Source organism: Aedes albopictus, chromosome 2 (genome assembly GCF_035046485.1).
Source record: "Aedes albopictus strain Foshan chromosome 2, AalbF5, whole genome shotgun sequence".
Classification (NCBI taxonomy): Eukaryota; Metazoa; Arthropoda; class Insecta; order Diptera; family Culicidae; genus Aedes; species Aedes albopictus.
This window is the reverse complement of record NC_085137.1, coordinates 337,584,171-337,603,132: the sequence shown is the minus strand read 5'-3', so window position 1 is coordinate 337,603,132 and position 18,962 is coordinate 337,584,171. Positions and strand designations below refer to the sequence as shown.

The following is an 18,962-nucleotide window of genomic DNA, read 5'->3' as shown; positions in this document are numbered from 1 at the left end:
TGGAATTTCGCTAACCGTAGCACACTATTTTGACACTTTGATAATCTGAAAACCTAAAACCAATTAATATTTGACGTTGGAACTGAAATACACTTTAAAGTTCGATCTGAATTTTACCCAAATCAGGGTTAAATTTACTACACCAAAATTAGTAGTTTTCCGCCAAATTCAGATAAAACAACTTTTTTTTTTTAACTTTGATCGAATTTTCTCACTAATTTCATCAATTTTAGAGATGATATGTACATTTTGCAGAATTTAAGTTTTTTACCTAAAGTTGCTACATGACTCGAACTCTTGCCCCACAATTCGAACTTTTGCCCCACTATGTGTAAAATATGATTTTCAAATCTTTTTTGCAAAAAGTTATACATGCTAAAGCATCTTCACAATATACCTAGTTACGCCCCAAAATAAAATATCAAATTCGATTTCATTACAATCCCATTCCATGCGTTGGAAGGACCATCGCATATTACAATTTTTTGATCAAAAACCAACATTTTGTCATAACTTTTCGAAATATTGATCAATTTTCATAATTTTTGGAGTGAAAGACTCTTTTTCAAAAAGGCTTCGAACAACCTTGACACCCGAAAGAAATAATTTGAATTGAGCTCAAAAACTTCAAAAGAAACTCTTGCCCCACTCGAACTTTTGCCCCACTTTACTCTAGGTGAAATTTTAAACTAATCAGTAACATCTTCATAATCTCGCCCTTATTCAGCCTCAAGTATGAGAAGAAGGGCGGCTGATTGTCTCGGAGAAACACAAGGTCCACCACGCTATTGCTCCGGTTAGCGCAGTAAGGGAAAAACTCTGTGAAGGGTGCCCTGGTACTCCACAGGCTCCGTTTGCGATTAGGTTTTTATAAGACCCTTCTAACCATTCATTCCTAGGCACGGAAAGCCTTAAGCCGCATAACACCTTGAATTAGGGGTCACCTGATTAATGGACTCCTACCCCTGGAACAGGCGGTCCGTAGTGCTATTCTGAGTCAGTTGAACCAACCGCTACCGACACTACACAGCTATCTAGGCTGATCGGGAAAAGAAGTTAATATGAATGATCAACTCCATACGGGACCGAAAATCCGGAGAAAGGGTATATCACAATAGATCTCAAATTTGGACGCAGTGATCTCCACCCGACAACATTGGCGAATTTAGCTTTTTCTTTTTTCTTGCTCACTCTTCTAAACAAACACGAGAAAGAGAAGGATGAAAAGGGGTGCCACGACACCCCTTTGCATCCCGCTCTTCCTTGTGTTTTTCAAGGAGGATGAGTGAGATAAAAGAAAAAGCTAGATTCGCCAATGCCCGACAAACGAGAGCGAGAGGGATCGTTGCATTGATGAGTCTAGCATTAGCCAGCTTCCCAGGAAAAAAGTTTTCGTCCATAATTTTCCATAGCTTTGTGCGGTCGATACTTCGGTAACCCGCCTTCAAGTCGATGAATAGATGATTCGTTGATACCTGGCATTCACAGCGTTTCTGGAGGATTTTGAACGGTGAAGATTTTGATTCGTTGTCGACCGGCCGTCGATAAAGCCGACTTAATAACTTCCTATGAACTCATTCGTTTTAGATAACAGACGAAGGTAGATGATCTGGGATATCACTTTGTAGGCGGCATTCAAAATGGTGATCGCTCTGAAGTATGTGCTCACATTCCCAATGCTCGCCTATCTTGTGAATGGGGCAGATTCTTCCATTCCTCCATACCTTTCCCAGATTCTGAACGATGGACTGGTGCAGACAGGTGGCCAACTTTTCTGGGCTCATCTTGATGAGTTCAGCTGCTATATCATCCTTACCTTTGTTGCTCTAATTGTTTTGAGCTGGTGAACGGCATCCTTAACTTCTCTCAGCGTGAAAGTTGGAACATTTCAGGCCAAACATGTCTAAAGGTCCTATCTGCAAAAGAGAGGCTCTCTTTGGTTTCTCTCTCTTTCGTTAATATCTCAGCTGTTTATTTGTATTATGATTGTCTCCTTGCATTGAACGATGGTCAAAACAATCGGTTTTTGATTTGTACTGCAAAAATAGTTGAAAAGTGTACCATTACATTGCAATAATTGAAAGAGAAAGTAAACAAAGAGAGCCTCTCAAATGCAGATAGGACCTATTGAAATGTTTGGCCTGATTTCCGTCCTCTGCAGCACTGACGTAGTCGTTTCCTCCATTACCTTGATTTCCTGTGCCTACAATATTCGCGCTAATCAAGTGCTCATGGAAGTGCTTCCACTTTTCGATCACCTCACGTCCGTCCATAAAGAGGCCTCCGTCCATATCCCTGAATATTTCGGCCCATGGCACGAAGCCGTTGTGGGCAATCTTCCCTAAGGTTGCTCACTGCCCGGCTGGTGACACGTGGAATCAGGGATAGGACTTGCTTGGCAGAGGCTAATTGATCTCAAAGGGATCTGAATTACGCAAAATGCCCAGTCTGCACCGTACCATCAGAGAACCCTGTTTCTTTTATTAAAACATGTTTCACTTTATCGTGAAATATTCAAAAATTGTGAGAAAGCTATGCCTAAACGGATTAACCAGTTGATGCAACAAGTTTTGCAAAGAATCACTAAATAAATTGGATTTTTTGACTGACTTGCTTGTCTCTGATACATCATTAAATCTTTTTGTCAGGTATTAAAATATGTTATGCTTCTCACTCTGATGATTCCCCAAACCATGCTGTTTAATTTATGCAACATACGTATTCTAAAATCTTCCGGAGCTTCATTAAATAAGTGCTTCGAAATAATTCTTCTAAATGATATAACAATGCTTCACCTTCCCTCCCGTTCTCTCTGGAGAGTCCTTCGTGAAAGAAGATCATTGTGAGCCGGAACAAACAAACAAAGGAACAATAACCACCACCATCTGGCTCGAAAGTACACTTGTTCGAGTCGCAGCAACAGCAGCAGCAATTCCCGACAAAAACAAGACACATAACAATGCGGTTTACGTCGCTGCCACTACTGAGGAGCGAGCATCAGCCCGTAACAGCCGTGAATGAAAGCGAAAAAGGCAGCATCCTTCCAAGCCAAGCCAAGCCAACGAAATGGCACGCCATGAAAGAAGAAACTACTCCGGTCCCGGAGAGTTATTTGTGTTTTGTTCTGAAAAGCCATCATCAACTCACACAATGCGAAACTGCACCCGAAGATGGGGAGAGACAACCTTTTGGGGGTTGGTGGAGCTAAATGCGCCATTTGGGGTGGTGTGACACACTGCTTTTATGGCTTACTGATTGGGAAGTCGTCAGTTAGTTGGCCTGCCAATAATTATGCAGTTTTTTCCCGATCTGTCCGAAGATCATGAGAAATGATCAGTTAGTCTCAAGCCCTATTTTTTGGTTATGTGTGCAATATAGATTCCTTGGTAACCAATAAGCATTTAAAAAGCCACATTTCAGCATTATCTCTACATTATACCTGCTTACTGCTCCATCATAACAGTTCAACTGCTAAACTGTCCTAAATTAGTAGCTCAACTACTTCAGAAAATGTGACAGCTGTTGCATAGCACTTCGAATGCACGACCTTTTTGCCTACAAGCAAGAAATATTGTCCAGAACATCCGAAATTGCATAAATTACTTACGAAACCTACGAAATTATTACGAAAACCTTTAAGCGATTCAACTATGTATTTCCCAAGTAATCTCTCAGCAAACATTTTTTTTTTCTATGATTTCGACAAAAACATCAGATGTTCTACCTGGTTGCCTCTAAGAGTTTCTACACGGTTTTTTTAAAGAAGTAATTTTAAATATTTCACAAGGATTTTCCATGGGATCTAGCACTTCTAGTAGTAGATTCCTTAAACATATTCTATTCGCTTCACCCCGACACCCACTCCTTATGGCAGCCGACTAGCAAGGACTAGAAAGAGATGATATTAATAAGCCCGCGCAATGAAAATGAATGTCCTGTTTTCTGTGGGCGAGCAGCGTGTCGTGTCTTCTTGTTTGGGGAGATACACAAAGGCAGCGAACAATTAGAAAATAACTGCAACGGCACACTCCGGACATCATTCGGACATTATAAGAATAACGCTTGTCATGAATGGCTGCCGAGGGAGACCCTTACAGCTGGACCCCGCTGTCCGTCCATCCGTAGTGCATTCAGGCAGATGAATGAAAACGCTGAATGGGCTCTCCGTAGCAGGAAAACTCCACCACCAGTCATAAGCTTGTGAACTGAACTTCTCTCGGATCGACGGCCGGTTGGGTGACACGGTGGGTGAGAGTTTTGAGTATCTACTAGGGGAATTTGTGGCGAATGGAATGACCAAAGACGTTGGGTTGCATCCGAGCTAAAGCATCTTTTCTTCGGTTTATGAAGGGTTTTTTTTTCCTACTTTTCTTTTGCATCTCTCAAGACAACAAAAACCGACAAAAGAGTGGATGACTCGTCACACAAAGATGGGACATTTTAGCTCCCACTGCTGCAGATGACCGAACAAAGGCAGCTTGCCAGTTTGCGAATAGATGCGCCTGTGACAATGGATATCACTCCGGGGTGGATGTTTGTTGGGAAAAGTTATGCAAGTTTCGTCAACAGGGATATGATTGGGTACCCAGTGTTGCCAGTGTGACAAGTGATTGTCATTTTTCCCAAGGAAAAATTAATTTCATTGCTCTAGCAAGATATTTTTTTTGGATTCAGATTCCTACTTATTCTTTTCGGAAGTAAAGTATGGTTCTGAACAGATTGCTTACATTAATTCTTCGAAAGAATCGCTTTTGCTCCTCACTACCGCCATCTAGTGGCGGCCCAGCCAAACCCAGTACATTTAGCATTGGGCGATTACGTTTTTTCTCTCTCTCTCTCTCTCTCTTCTTGGCGTAACGTCCTCATTGGGACAAAGCCTGCTTCTCAGCTTAGTGTTCTATGAGCACTTCCACAGTTATTAACTGAGAGCTTCCTCTGCCAATGACCATTTTGCATGCGTATATCGTGTGACACGCACGAAGATACTCTATGCCCAAGGAAGTCAAGGAAATTTCCTTTACGAAAAGATCCTGGGCCGACCGGGAATCGAACCCGTCACCCTCAGCATGGTCATGCTGAATACCCGTGCGTTTACTGCCTCGGCTATATGGGCGATTACGTTTTCGTGACGATGTTTTTAATGAAATCACCAATATAACCACCAATATAACCTTTTATCACCAATACAATCTATCCATATATATATAAATGAATTTCTGTCTGTTTGTCTGTCTGTCTGTCTGTCTGTCTGTCTGTCTGTCTGTCTGTCTGTCTGTCTGTCTGTCTGTCTGTCTGTCTGACCGCTATGGGTTCGGAAACTACTGGACCGATCGGTGTGAAATTTTGTATGTGGGTGCTGTCGTGGCCGGGAAAGGCTCTTAGCTTGGTGTAAGACCTCCCCGGTCTTTGGAACGGGGGGCTCCCATATAGATGACTTTGCGGGGGACGCTAGGGGGGACGTCCCTATGGAGCTGCATGTCAAAAACACAGTAGGCGGGCAGCACAACGTTTGCCGGGACAGCAGGGTGCAATAAACATTTTGAAAGTGGTTTATTTTTTAAACTAAAGGCACACGAAATGGAACGTGAAACTTGCTTTTGACCCCGGGAGAATCTTGACGCTCCAGAAAGAAACGTCACTAGGCCCCAAGCAGCTGGTCTGAGCCGCGGCCGCTTTCGAGGTGGGCACAGAAGGCCTCTTATGCACCCGGGTCCCACTGCGTTGTAAGTGTGGGGAAGTTTTCGGATGTGTGCGGTCCTGAAAAGTAGTTAAATTCGCTTAGTTCGTACCTATTTTATTTCTATCTATTCTACAATAGGGGGTAATGCGACGTGACAGGTATCATAGGTGGTAGCTTCATGGCGTCGAGTGGTGTCCAGTAACTGGCACCACGTAGAATTTAACGGTCCGGCGAAGACGACGCTGGACTCATCTGGACTCGAGGCAGAATGCATGGTCTGGTGCTGTAGGTCGGACTTCTGGACAACATGAGGCATGGATTCTTCCAGACAAACTATTTGCTTAAAGCCCAGAATGCAACGGGACTCCAGACGAACTTCAGGTGACCAATTATTTCACGTGGCCGGAATACAAGAGTGGTGAAGGTTTCTGGTACAAACGGTTTTGGGATTATTTTAAAAATGACTCCAAGCACTCTGCTTGGGATTCCTCCAGAAATTTCTTCGGGAGTTGTTCCAGGATTCATCGGTGAATTCCTTCAGGGATTCGTCTAAAAATTGCTACAGGTATTCTTCCAGGAATTCCTCTATAAAGTTTGCTAGAGATTCCGCTAGAAATTCCTCCAGGTATTCCCCTAGATATACCTCAAGCAATTCCTCTAAAGATTCCACCAGGGGTTCATCCAGGAACTTCTCAGGAATTCTTTCAGGAATTTGTCAAAGAATTCCTCCAAGGATTCTTCAAGAAAACCCTCCAGAAAATCCTCTTGGGATTTCTCTGGAGATTTCTCCAGGAGTTCCTTAGAAGATAACTCAAGGAATTTCTCTGGAGTTTTTTCCAGACATTCTCTCAGGTATGTCTACTGGAATTCCTTCAGAAGCTCCTCCAGGCATTCCTTCAGGAATTCCTCTAGGGATTGCTCTTGGAACTCCTCCACAAATTCTTTTAGGAATTCCTTCAGGAATTCTTTCAAAAATACCTCCAAGGATTTCTATAGGGATTTATCCAGGGACTCATCCAGCCATTTCTTCTGGATTTAATTCTGGGACTCCTCAAGGAATGCTTTTGAGAATTCCACCAGGAATTACCCCCTGAATTCCTGCAGATATAAACTCAAGAATTCCTGCAGAATTTAACTCAGGAATTCTGGATTTCATCCAAGCATTTTCTACAGGATTGCCACCAAGAATACCTCCATGAATCACCCCAAGAACATCCAGGAATTGATCCAGAAAATCCTCCAGGGATTCCTTTTTGAAGATCTTTCAAGAATTTCTTCAGTAATTCCTCCAGGATTTTTTCGGGGAATTTTTCCAGGGTTTCCTTGACGAGGTTTTCCAGAAATATCTCCTCCAGGTATTGCTCCAAGGATTCCTCCAGAGATTTTACAGGGAATTGGTTCATGGGATCCCTTCAGTAATCCCACCAGCATTTCCTCCAAAAATTCCTTCAGGGATTCCTCTAAAGATTCTTCCAGAGATTCCTTTCAGGAATTCCTTCGATAATTCCTCCAATAATTCATCCAGATGTTCTTCTAAGATTTTTTCCTGGAATTCCTCCAGACAATCCTTTGGAAATTACTCATGGAATTTCTGCAGGGATTCCTCCAGGAGTTCTTCTGGAGATTTCTCAAGTATTCCACGAGGAATTCCTCCAGGTATATCTCTAGAGATACCTCATGAAATTCCTGTAGAAATTCCACTAGGGATTCCTCGAGGAATTTCTCCAGAAATTCTTTAAAGGATTTCTCCAGGGATTCCAGCTGAAAGTTTTCCAACGATTCTTCAAGAAAATCTGTCAGAAATTCCTCCAGGAGTTTCTCTGAAGATTTCTCGAGGAATTTCCCTAGATATTCCTCCAGGAATTCGCACAGGCATGTCTCCAGGTATTCCTTAAGAAGCTTCTCTAGGGAATCTTATAGGGATCATTCTAGGGTTCGCTCTAGGAATTCCTCCAGGAATTCTTTTAGGTAATGCCTCCAGGCATTCCTCCAGGAGTTCCTCCAGCGATTTTCATAGGGATTCCTCCAGGGATTCATCCGGGCATTTCTTCAGCATTTGATTCTGGGACTCCTCCAGGAATACGTTTAAGATTTCCACCAGAAATTACCCTAGAAATTACCCCAGGAACTCCTGCAGAAATAACCTCAGCAACTCTTGCAAAAATTAATGCAGTAATTCGTTCAGAAATTTCAACGGCAATTTATCCAAGAAATCATCCTCTCGGAGCTTATACACGCATTATTCTAAGAATTCAGGGATTCCTCCAGGAATTGGTTAAAGAGACTCCTCCAGTAATTCCACCAGGTTTTCCCAGTAATTTACCAGTAATTTCTCGAGCAATTTACCAGGAATACCTTCAGGGATTCCTATAAAGATTCTTCCTCCAGATATTCATCCAAGAATTCTTCATGGAAATACTCCAGAAATACCTCTGGGAATTTCTCTAGGAATTTATTACTCGCGTTGTCTGTCTGTAGATATTTTTGGACCGGGAAAGGTTCTTAGCTTGGTGTGAAACCTCTGCGATTTCTGGAACGGGAGGCTCCCATACAGATATCTGTCAAGTCACACTGTTCCATTTTCTTTACGGACCAACTGCTAAAATTTACAACATACCTAAATGTTTCCTTTTTTTATCGAAGGTTTTTCTTTCGAGTGGTGCTGTTGTGGAGTACATATGTGGTTTCTACAAAAGCACGCCAAAAGATTTGAAATCGGTCAAACGGTTAAAAAGTTACCGGGTCCCAAAGTCATTTTTTTTGTAAAAAGAAGAAAAAAAAACGATTTAATCCACCTATGGTGAACAGAATCCTTCTTACACTTATTAAAATTATTGTTTATTATTTGTATTTAACATATTCATTTTGAGTGATGGACCAAAAGTTCTAGAAAATATTGTGGATTTGGCATCTAGTGGATTGGTTTCCAAAATATCATCGTGGACCATGGACTAAACTACCAGAAATGCCAGACAAAAAAAATATATATCTTACTTATTCTGGAATTATGTATCTTTTGTTAACTGCCAAAAGATCTTGAATCGATAAACAAATGGATAAGAAAATAAGCGAGACACAATTTGTCTAATATCTCTTAATCAGTCGAATAAATTAGCTCCGAAGTACTTGATATTCATGGTTATGGTGTAAAAAGGACAAAAATAATATATCTACTATGCCAGCATTTCTCAAACTATGGGTTGCGACCCACTGGTGGGTCGCGGGCTGATTTTTGGTGGGTCGCGAAGGCTTGGGCAATATTGTAATAAGTGTCTTAATTATCTTAATTGTGCTCCCTTGGAAAATCGACAGAGTTATTTTTAGAAGTGCGGTGTCTCTTTAATGCTATTCAAAATTTTGTATTATAAGTCTTAGTCTGGAGTACATTTTATATTGGCTCTATTGTCTGTGTTCTGAAATCGATTCTGAAACTATGAGTTTTCAATCAAAAGTATTTTTTGTTGCTTGCAGTTTACATTGTCAGTTAAATATTTACATACCAAGTTCAGCAGTTAAAAAATCAAAAAAAAAAGATTTATCAAAAACCAGCAAAAACTTACTAAGCTTCGACAAGAAACCTGAACTTTACCGAATTTATGTAAAGGTTAACTTCGGAAAAATTCTGATGAGTATCGATAATCCGAACTTTCGCAGAAATCAGAACAACTGAAAATGATTGCAATAAAAATATAAATAAAATAAGTGTGTCTGACCATCCAGCAGAAATATAATTCTGAAAATTCAACTTGATGTCTCATTTTGTCATTTTGTAGTAGATTTTAAAGTTCTGCAAAAGTACAAAACTGCTATTACATCTGTATACTGCATCAAGAATCTGTATAAATATATTTTGTTTTGTTTATTTCTGCAATATGTGAGAGAAAACCAAAAACCTGTTTTGAAGTTCTGCTTGAAGTCAGACTTGATTGGAAACTTGGAAACTTATCTCAAATTCTTTAGACTAAGAGTTTACCGAAACTGGACACTTGGGTACCTTAATCTTACTTTGACTTTTTCAAAAAAAAAAAAAAACAGAAAGAGTATAATAGTAAATTGATCCAAAGCCTATGGAAATCATAAAATGTATTTATTAAAGTCAGTCCAAATTTACAAAAATGACGTATTTTATGAAAATACGCTCTGGTGGGTCGCCAAATTCTTTAAAAACCAAAAGTAGGTCGCAAACTGAAAAAGTTTGAGAACCCCTGATGCTAATCAGTTTTGGAATTAGCTAGTTATTTTGACTGTCCAGTTCTTGCATTTTTCCCACAATATATAAATTCAAAGCTCTCATTTAATATATTGTTAGTTTTCATAGAATTCCTGTTTATTTGTAATTTGTTATTTATAATTTTATTGAAAACAATAATCTGCTAGTATACACTTTATATGAGGTCAGCATTATTGATTGAACAATAATTTCCCATAGACTGGTCAAAAGCTTATGCAAGATAACAAACGAATATAATAATAAAAAAAGGAATTTATTGAAATACTCCCCGAAAGATTTCTCAGTAACCAAATGTCCAATCGAAATAAAATTTCAGGGCCTTCTACAAGGATACTGGAGCTTTCGTTTGGTGCTAAGAGAACCCAAATCGGTTGACAGACGGCTGAGATATTTATTATGATACACTTGGTCAAAAATCTCTCAAAAGTTTAACCTGTATTACTCCCAAGTACTCTTTGAAAGATATCTCGATAACCAAATGTCCAATCCTAATAAAATTGTATAGGGTTCTACTAGGATGTTGTAGCTTTCATGTGGTGCCAAGGGAACCCAAATCGATTGACACACGGCTGAGATATTTAGTTTGATACACTTTGTTAAAAATCTCAAAAAGTTTAGTTGTATGACTCCTAAGTACTCTTCGAAAGATATCTCAGTAACCAAATATCCAATCGAAATAAAATTTCAGAGCGTTCTACAAGGATGTTGTAGCTTTCATTTGCTGCCAAGAGAACTCAAATCGGTTGACAGACGGCTGAGATATTCATCAATATGTTAAATGTCAAAAATCTCTCAAAAAGCTAACCTATATGACTTCAAAGTACTCATCGAAAGATATCTCGGTAACCAAATGTCCGATCGTAATAAAATTCAATAGAGTTCTATTAGGATGTTATAGCTTTCATTTGCAACTAAGAGAATCCAAATCGGATATCAGAAGGCTGAGAAACGTGCGTGACTTTTTTTGTAACATACACACACACACACATACACACACACATACACACACACATACATACACACACACACACACACACACACACACACACACACACACACACACACACACACACACACACACACACACACACACACACACACACACACACACACACACACACACACACACACACAGATATTTGCTCAGTTGGTCGAGCTGATTTGATTGGTATATGAGACTCGGCCCTCGGATCGAAAGTCGGTTTTTCGAGCGGTATTTATACCCTTCTTATGGGTGTAAGAAGGGTAAAAAATAATTAAATCTTTAAAAACTGATATTTTTTTCATGACTTTGGAAAAACATAATGTTCTACAGTTTATTTGAAATTTAATTGGTGAGAGATTCATAAAAAAAATTGAAAATCGGTTGAAAATTGAAAAAGTTATGACACTTGAAGTGAAAATACCTTTTTATTACTCGATAGTTCAACTTTGAGGTGATTGCGCTACCTCTAAATCTCTATATTTTTGGCTCAAACTCAGAGGCTTCTCATTTTACGTCATTTGAATTAAAATTTTGCCAAAATTCTCATTTTTCTTGTAAAATACGTGTTTTTAAACGGTTTTTGATATTTATCCATGTTGAAAACATTTTTTAAAGGTACAGTTTATTCACAGCATTCTTAGGTGACCAAAATATCTACAAAAGCACGCCAAAAGATTTGAAATCGGTCCCAAAGTCATCGGGTCCCAAAGTCATTTTTTTTTTTGTAAAAAGAAGAAAAAAATAATTAAATCTTTAAAAACTGATATTTAGTATGACTTTGGAAAAAATAATGTTCTACAGTTTATTTGAAATTTAATTGGTGAGAGATTCATAAAAAAAGATTGAAAATCGGTTGAAAATTGAAAAAGTTATGACACTTGAAGTGGTGAGAGATTCATAAAAAAAGATTGAAAATCGGTTGAAAATTGAAAAAGTTATGACACTTGAAGTGAAAACACCTTTTTATTACTCGAAAATTCAACTTTGAGGCGATTGCGCCACCTCTAAATCTCGATATTTTTGGCTCAAACTCAGAGGATTCTCATTTTACGTCATTTGAATCCAAAAGAGCTTACGAATTTTAGGTTTCAACAACTTTTGAAAAATAAGCCGCAACCTATTGCACATGCATCCAATATATATTTTTTGAATTGTACTAAGAATCCTATGAATTATTGGGAATAAATATTCAAATACATATCACAATTCCTTCTTAAATTTGTGGATTTCGGAATATCCAACAAACCACACTTCCATCACTGGCAGTCCTGTTTTTCTTCCCCTGCGCAGCATGTTTCACCGTTGGTTGTTGGAATGACGAGCAGTTCAATTTCAAAGGATAAAGTCCCTATTGCGGTGGTTTCAGTTTGCTGGCCATTACATTCATCCACAAGCCATTGGAACTGAACAATCGAACAATGAAGGGGCAATGGTGAACGGTGGACGGGAGAATGTAATATTGTAGGATAATATTTGCAAGCAATGTCACTCATTCGCTTTCAATTGGGGCAAACAGCCAGTAGTGGGTGGTTGAAGGGGTTTTTAATGTTTTAGAGATTTACTCATCTAAATGGTATTTGGAATCAACCGAGCAAGGAATCATTTTGTTTATCCTTGCATTATCCTTCAATTCAAGGTGCATAATCTTACATTTTTTTACATTCTAATGTCCAGACACGCCATTAAGATTTTGTATGCTGCTTGCTCAGCTGGATTCTAAATCATATTTCTACTCTTACAATCTTCAACATTACAGACAAAGTAAATCTAAAAAAAAAGGTTTCCAGAAAGTTTAACATTAATCCCAATAAAAATATCGCACCGCAAGGGTACACAACCTGCATCACCATCCAGTCGCACGCAGAAAGTTTAACACATCCATTAAAAACTGCGAAAATCACATCGGAAAAGCTCTCTTTCGCTCGAGCAAGGGTAATACCCGCCGCACCATGAGGGATAGCTGTGTTTACTTTGGCGCGCAAACTTGTGCCAGCGGAAATTCCCTCACAAAAGGAAAACTTCTGCACGACTTTATCCCGGTACCGGCGCGCAAACAGAGAAACCCATTTGGCAGTCGGTTGCGGCGTCTTGGGTCGTCACCGTCGTCGTCGTCGTCGTCGGAGGGTGTTTGTAAAAATTGCTACGCTTCACGTCACGATAAAAGTTTCATCAACCTAACTTGCGATAACCCGTCCATGTCTCAGGCTAAGCCAGCTAAATTTTACATGCCAGCTCGACTGAAGCACGTTCATCTGCTGCTCTGTTCACCCGCATTACACGGCAAGTGGAGAGATTTATGCCAACTTGGTGAGGTAATTTAAATATAACATCATTGTTTTTGGCACAAAAAAGTAGCTTGGTTGGCAAGGTGAATCCACTGGAATGCTCACTTTTTTTTCAGTTGCGTCGGATGAGGTTAACAGCCAGATTAGAAAATTTATCCTCCTCTTGTTCTGGGGGTTTTTGGCCTGCTAGCAGGGTAGGGTCAACGATTACAGTCAGCAGGCTGCGTGACTTGGCAGTTGTTTCCACAAGAGAAAGCATATTTGTAGAGGTTAGTTACCACCGGAAAGGTATCTCTTTTAATTTAATGAATCCAGCCATTGATAAAGGATGAACTTTTGGAGCATGTGGAAGGACAGAAACTAAATGTGATGTACAATACAAGAAAGTATCAAATGGCTAACCCGTTTCTTTTAGCTAGAAATGCGTTCAAGTTAATTGTTTGGTGTTTCGTATTTATTGCTAAATTTTAAATTGTTTTTTTGATGTTTTTCATTTGTGAATTTTGGAATTTTTTTTTATGGGAAAATCGAATTTATTTACGGAAATTTTAAAGTATTTTGATGGAAATTGTAACTGTTGAATTATTTGCGGAAACTCAGAAACTTTTATGGCTCGAAAATCATTTTTTATGGGAAATTTCAATTGATTTATGCACTTTTTGATTTTGTTACCGTCTTAGGTAACAATGAGCCCGACGCACTTGTATGGACTCAACTAATCGCAAATATAATGTGAGACTTTGCATGTAGTACGATGAGCGTGTACCGTAAACCGGGGTCAAATTGATCAGCGGGGTGAAATTGATCACTTGGGTACTACATTGTAATCACATACCAGGAACTTCTAAGCGTCGCAATGATTTCAATCTTCTTACTTTACCTAGTCCATAGATGTCTAGGGATGAGTTTATTCTATTAATTTTTTGGAAAAAAGTTAGTTTTGCCTAATTTTTTAAAGAATTTGCAATGTATTTCTCACTTAGCTGAAATCATTGCTTCTAAACAATCGATTGCCACTAGGACTTCCCGTAAAATTTTTGTTCTAACATTTTTGCGGAGCCTTGGTTGGAAAGTTATGAAGCTATTCTGAATATGAATAAGTTTAAAAAAAGTTCTTTTTTGACGAAAAAGTCATTTATTGTAACATAAATCATTAATTTCAAACGAAATTGCCTACCTTTAGGCGTTAAGGAGGAAATTTCAAATTTTAATTTGAAATTTTAAGTGTCAAATCCACTAGTTGTAAGAGTTTTGACGCGTTATTCGGGTTTAGAAGAGCAAAATTAAGTGTATAAGGCAATTTTTCTTTTTAACCTATGCTTTATTGTACACTGATCAATTTGGCCCCAAAGTGGCATCTTCAATTTTTTGATTTTTGAAGTAATTTAACTAAAAGTTAAAATTTGTTGAACAAAATTCTGTCACATGGTTTCATGGAGATCCACTGGGTTCTGATTTTACAGAAATTCTTTTGGCAATATTTTGATTGCCACTAATGTTATCCGCAAAAGTTGTTTTAAAGTGAACAATTTGACCCCGGATTACGGTAATTACTAACGCTATTTTGGGCCCTTTGGGCCACGATCCCTCGGGCGAATTCTATTACGGCAACTCCATATCAGGGGCGAAGGAAACGAGAAGGAGAGGGATGGAATAGAGCGAAAAAGGAGATACTCGAGGAGGGACGAGACCCTCTCCCCTCCCCCCTCGTAGACTTTTGTCCATACAAAAACTTTGAAATTTGAATGGAGCGTAGACTTTGGTCAGAATGTCTTGCTCCTATTCGTAGGATTTATGCCTGAAAAATATGAAAAACATGTTGAACAGCTCACTCAAAGTGCAAATTTTCGGTAATACCAATCCGTGTGGTCAATTATGAATTTCAAATAACTCAACGTACATATGTACAGATGGGTAAATTGTTGGTTAAATTGGGAAAAAATCCACAACTCAGGTGAGATTTGAACTCACGACCCTTATTCGCTAGACAAGTTCTTTACCAACTAAGCTACCGAGCCAATTACTGATCCGGCAACTTAGTTGTCATAAGGTTCAATTCTAATCTCATCGTTTTCGAGCATCTACCTCTACGTAGTTATCCGTCGTATCAAACAGAATGCGAACGACGCGTTTGATCACCTTCCAGGTAGTGGCGGTTCATAATCCACGTAGACCAAAATTTGGTCATCTCAGACCCCCCCCCCCTCCCCCGTCGTAGACTTTTGTCTATACAAAAATTTTGAAATTTGTATGGAGCGTAGACTTTGGTCAGACCCCCCCCCCCTCCCCCCAAAAAGTCTACGTGGTTTATGAACGGCCCCGTAGCAATTGTTCTTCCTCTACAAGTGGTTGAGGAAGCGGTGCCTGTATGATAGGCATACAGTTTCAAACAATAAACAAATCGCTTTCGCTCTTCGTACATATGTACAACAGAGATGGTTATATTTGCGGTTTAGGGGAAGATGATTTAGATCGATGAGATTAGAATTGGACCTTATGACAACTAAGTTGCCGGGTCATTAATTGGCTCGGTAGCTTAGTTGGTAAAGCACTTGTCTAGCGAATAAGGGTCGTGAATTCAAATCTCACCTGAGCTATGGATTTTTTCCCAATTTAATCAATAATTTACCCATCTATACATATGTACGTTGAGTTATTTGAAATTCATGTTGAACAGGTTGTTTCAACACGACAGTTTCAAACAGCATGAAATTACAAGGGCATTGCACACTTTTAGGCGTATAAAGATTTCTATTTCTATTTACAAAATATAATTTACAATTCGTAAAAACACGCTTCACTAAGAAATCCAATACCTGTTTTAGACTGAACTATGATTGATCTACCGATAAAAGTTGCCATGACGACCAAATGTTTCCTCAGAGGTATTTAATGGCCAATAGGGTGATTTTATATAGCAATCACCCTCATTCTTGTTTACGGACGTATCCACTTTCGAACGTTTTTGATTCGATCGAATCAGTAGGCCATTTGATTTTGCTGGCGTAAACGGGAATGCGAACGATTTTCGTTTGAAAGTGGATTCGATCGAAAACAAGAATGAGGGTGAATATCTCAATCATCGCCGACAACATTATTGGAATTGCAGAATAGCAGCTAGTAGCAGCCAAATTTGTTTTCAATACCTCCCAGGGATCCTAAACAGAGACATAGAAGTAGTCCCGAAGCGAAACTCAGCGAAACTTTTTTTTGTATGGAACGGTTTGTATGGGAAAAATTGATTTTTTAATGTGGCATCATTTAATAGTTTTACAATCAATATTTCTACGTCTGATACGTAATTCGAAAGGTTTATAAGCAAGCTTTTAGAAACTACCTGCTTTAAAAGTTCAACATTTCTCATTTAAGCCGAAGATGTACGAAGTTGAACATTTAATTAATTTTACCAAAAATTGGCAATGGTCTCATTCTCTTTATCTCGATATGTATAGGGATTAGCAAACTAATATTCTAGGGTTTACTGGTACAAGTGATCTACTTCCAACTACCGAACCTGAATCTCAAATTGAATAAAGTCAATTTTCGATTTTTGACCACCTGAATCCCCTTAGTGCAATGTGGTGACCCTGCATAACCCGAGAGGATGGCGGTCGACGGTCTCTCCGAACGCTGGACAGATAACCGACAGATGGACAGTATCGAAGGCCGAATGGAGCAGCAAAGTTTGATCAGCAACGACTTGAGAAGGCTTGATTTCCCGCAAATGACGATCGGATGGATAAAATCAGCGACGGCTTGATCCACGACACGAGACCGACGGTTGATCGTTGGAAGGATGGAAACGAACACCGGACAGGGGCGGGCTTGGCAAACAGCGACAGGACTCGAACTTCTAGAAGTGACCAGAGACGGGGAGAGGGACCAGACACTTGAACCTTGCTTGACAGGACAGGACAGGGACGGGGACCAGACTTGACTTGACAACAACCGAAAGGCGAGGGAATTCTCTTTTGGAACTGCTTATTAATGAGAGTTTTTTTTCTGACTTGTCTCTCCAAATTCTCTGTTAAGACTACTTTATTACAAAACTTTTTCTACGCTCGGCTCCTATGATTTATTTTTACTTCTTGGTTACTAGGATAACTTAATTGACTCTATGTATGATTTTTAATCTATCAATCCTATTTTCTACACCTGGGATATTGGAAATTGAGGTGAGCTAGTTAGAGACGTGCGGACGTCCACTGTTCAGACGTGTGGACGTCACCGGCAGTTACAATTTGTTCATAGAACTTTTGAAGTTTATTATTGCTCCCACCCCTACTACTTCATTGGCGATTTCTGATTATGTAATGATCATTTTTTTATGAGTCGTTTATATTTTAACCAGGAAAAATCATGGTCTCGTACAACGCGAGTTTTGTTTCCATTTCAGAATTCCTGAAAATATTCTCGAGGAACTTCTGAATAGTATATTCGAGAAACACTCCTGGAGAAATTCTTGGATGAACTGCTTGAGGAATTCCAGGAGGAATTCTAGGAGGAAGATTTGGAGCAATTCCGAAGGAATTCCTAGATGAGCTTCCGGAGTAACTCATAGAGAAATTTCCGAATGAAAATCCTGAGCCACTCCTATGATAATTCTCGGAAGATTTTCTAGAGTAATTTTCAGAGGAAATCCTAGAGTAATTCCCAGGAGAAATGCTTAAAAGATTCCAAGTTGAGCTCTTACATGAATTCTAAGAGGAACTTTTAGAGGAACTGCTAGAGCAACCTCCAGATGAATTGCTATAAGAATTCCCGCAGGAAGTCCTAGAAGAATTCCCGGAGAAATTCCTAGAACAATTTCCAGTAGAACTCCTAGAGTAATTACCGCAGAAACATCTGGAGGAATATTTCGGAGAATTCCCAGAAGAACTCGTAGAGAAATTGCTGGAGGAACTCCTACAAACATTCCTAGTGGAGGTCAGATGGAATTCCCGGAGTTTCTTTTTTTTCTAGGCAGAGCTGCTGGGGGAAATTGCCAAAAGAGCTGCATGGAAGCTCTCTGAAATGTTTTCGGTGTTCAATAAAGGCAACAAATCTAACTTCGAGAACTACTGCGACATTACTTAATTGTGCTCAACTACCAAGGTTTTTGAAATCATAATAAATGAGGCCCTTTTATCCAGTTGCCGAAACCTGGTAAGCTTCGTTTCAACCTGTCTACAAAGTATGGATTCTGAATTCCAAGTAGATACTGTGCACACCGACCTTAAGGCAGCATTCGACCCAGCACGGAATATTACTCGGAAGATTGGAGAAAACTAGAATGACAGTACCGTAAACCGGGGTCAAATTGATCAGCGGGGTGAAATTGATTATTCGGGTACTGCATTGTAATTCCATACTAGGAACTCTTAAGCGTCGTAATGATCTTAAACTTTTAACGTTATCTGGTTCGTAGATGTCTAGAGATGGGCGTGGAATTTATTTTTTTTAGAAAAAAGTTAGTTTTGCCTTTTTTTTCTTAGGAATTTGCAATGTATTACTCTTTTAACTGAAATCATGGCTACCAAACAATCGATTGTTAATAGGGCTTCCCGTAAATTCTCTGTTTTAACATTTTTGTGGAGCCTTGGTTGGGAAGTTATGTAGCTAATAAGAACATGAAATAGTTTAAAAAAGTTCATTTTATGTTGAAATAGTCATTTATTGTGACAGAAATCACTTATTTCAAATGAAGTTGCCTACCTGTAGGCGTTTAAGGGGAAATTTCAAAATTTAATTTTGCATTTAAAGTTATAAATTCACTAGTTGTAAGATTGTTGTAACACTTTA

At 39.2% G+C, this 18,962-nt stretch overlaps 1 protein-coding gene across 1 annotated transcript in view; it reads right to left on the bottom strand.

The window, feature by feature from the left end:
* Nucleotides 1-18,962, bottom strand: part of LOC109398085 (lachesin) — a 460,438-nt gene that overhangs the window by 326,120 nt on the left and 115,356 nt on the right. The gene's annotated exons all lie outside the window — the stretch shown is intronic.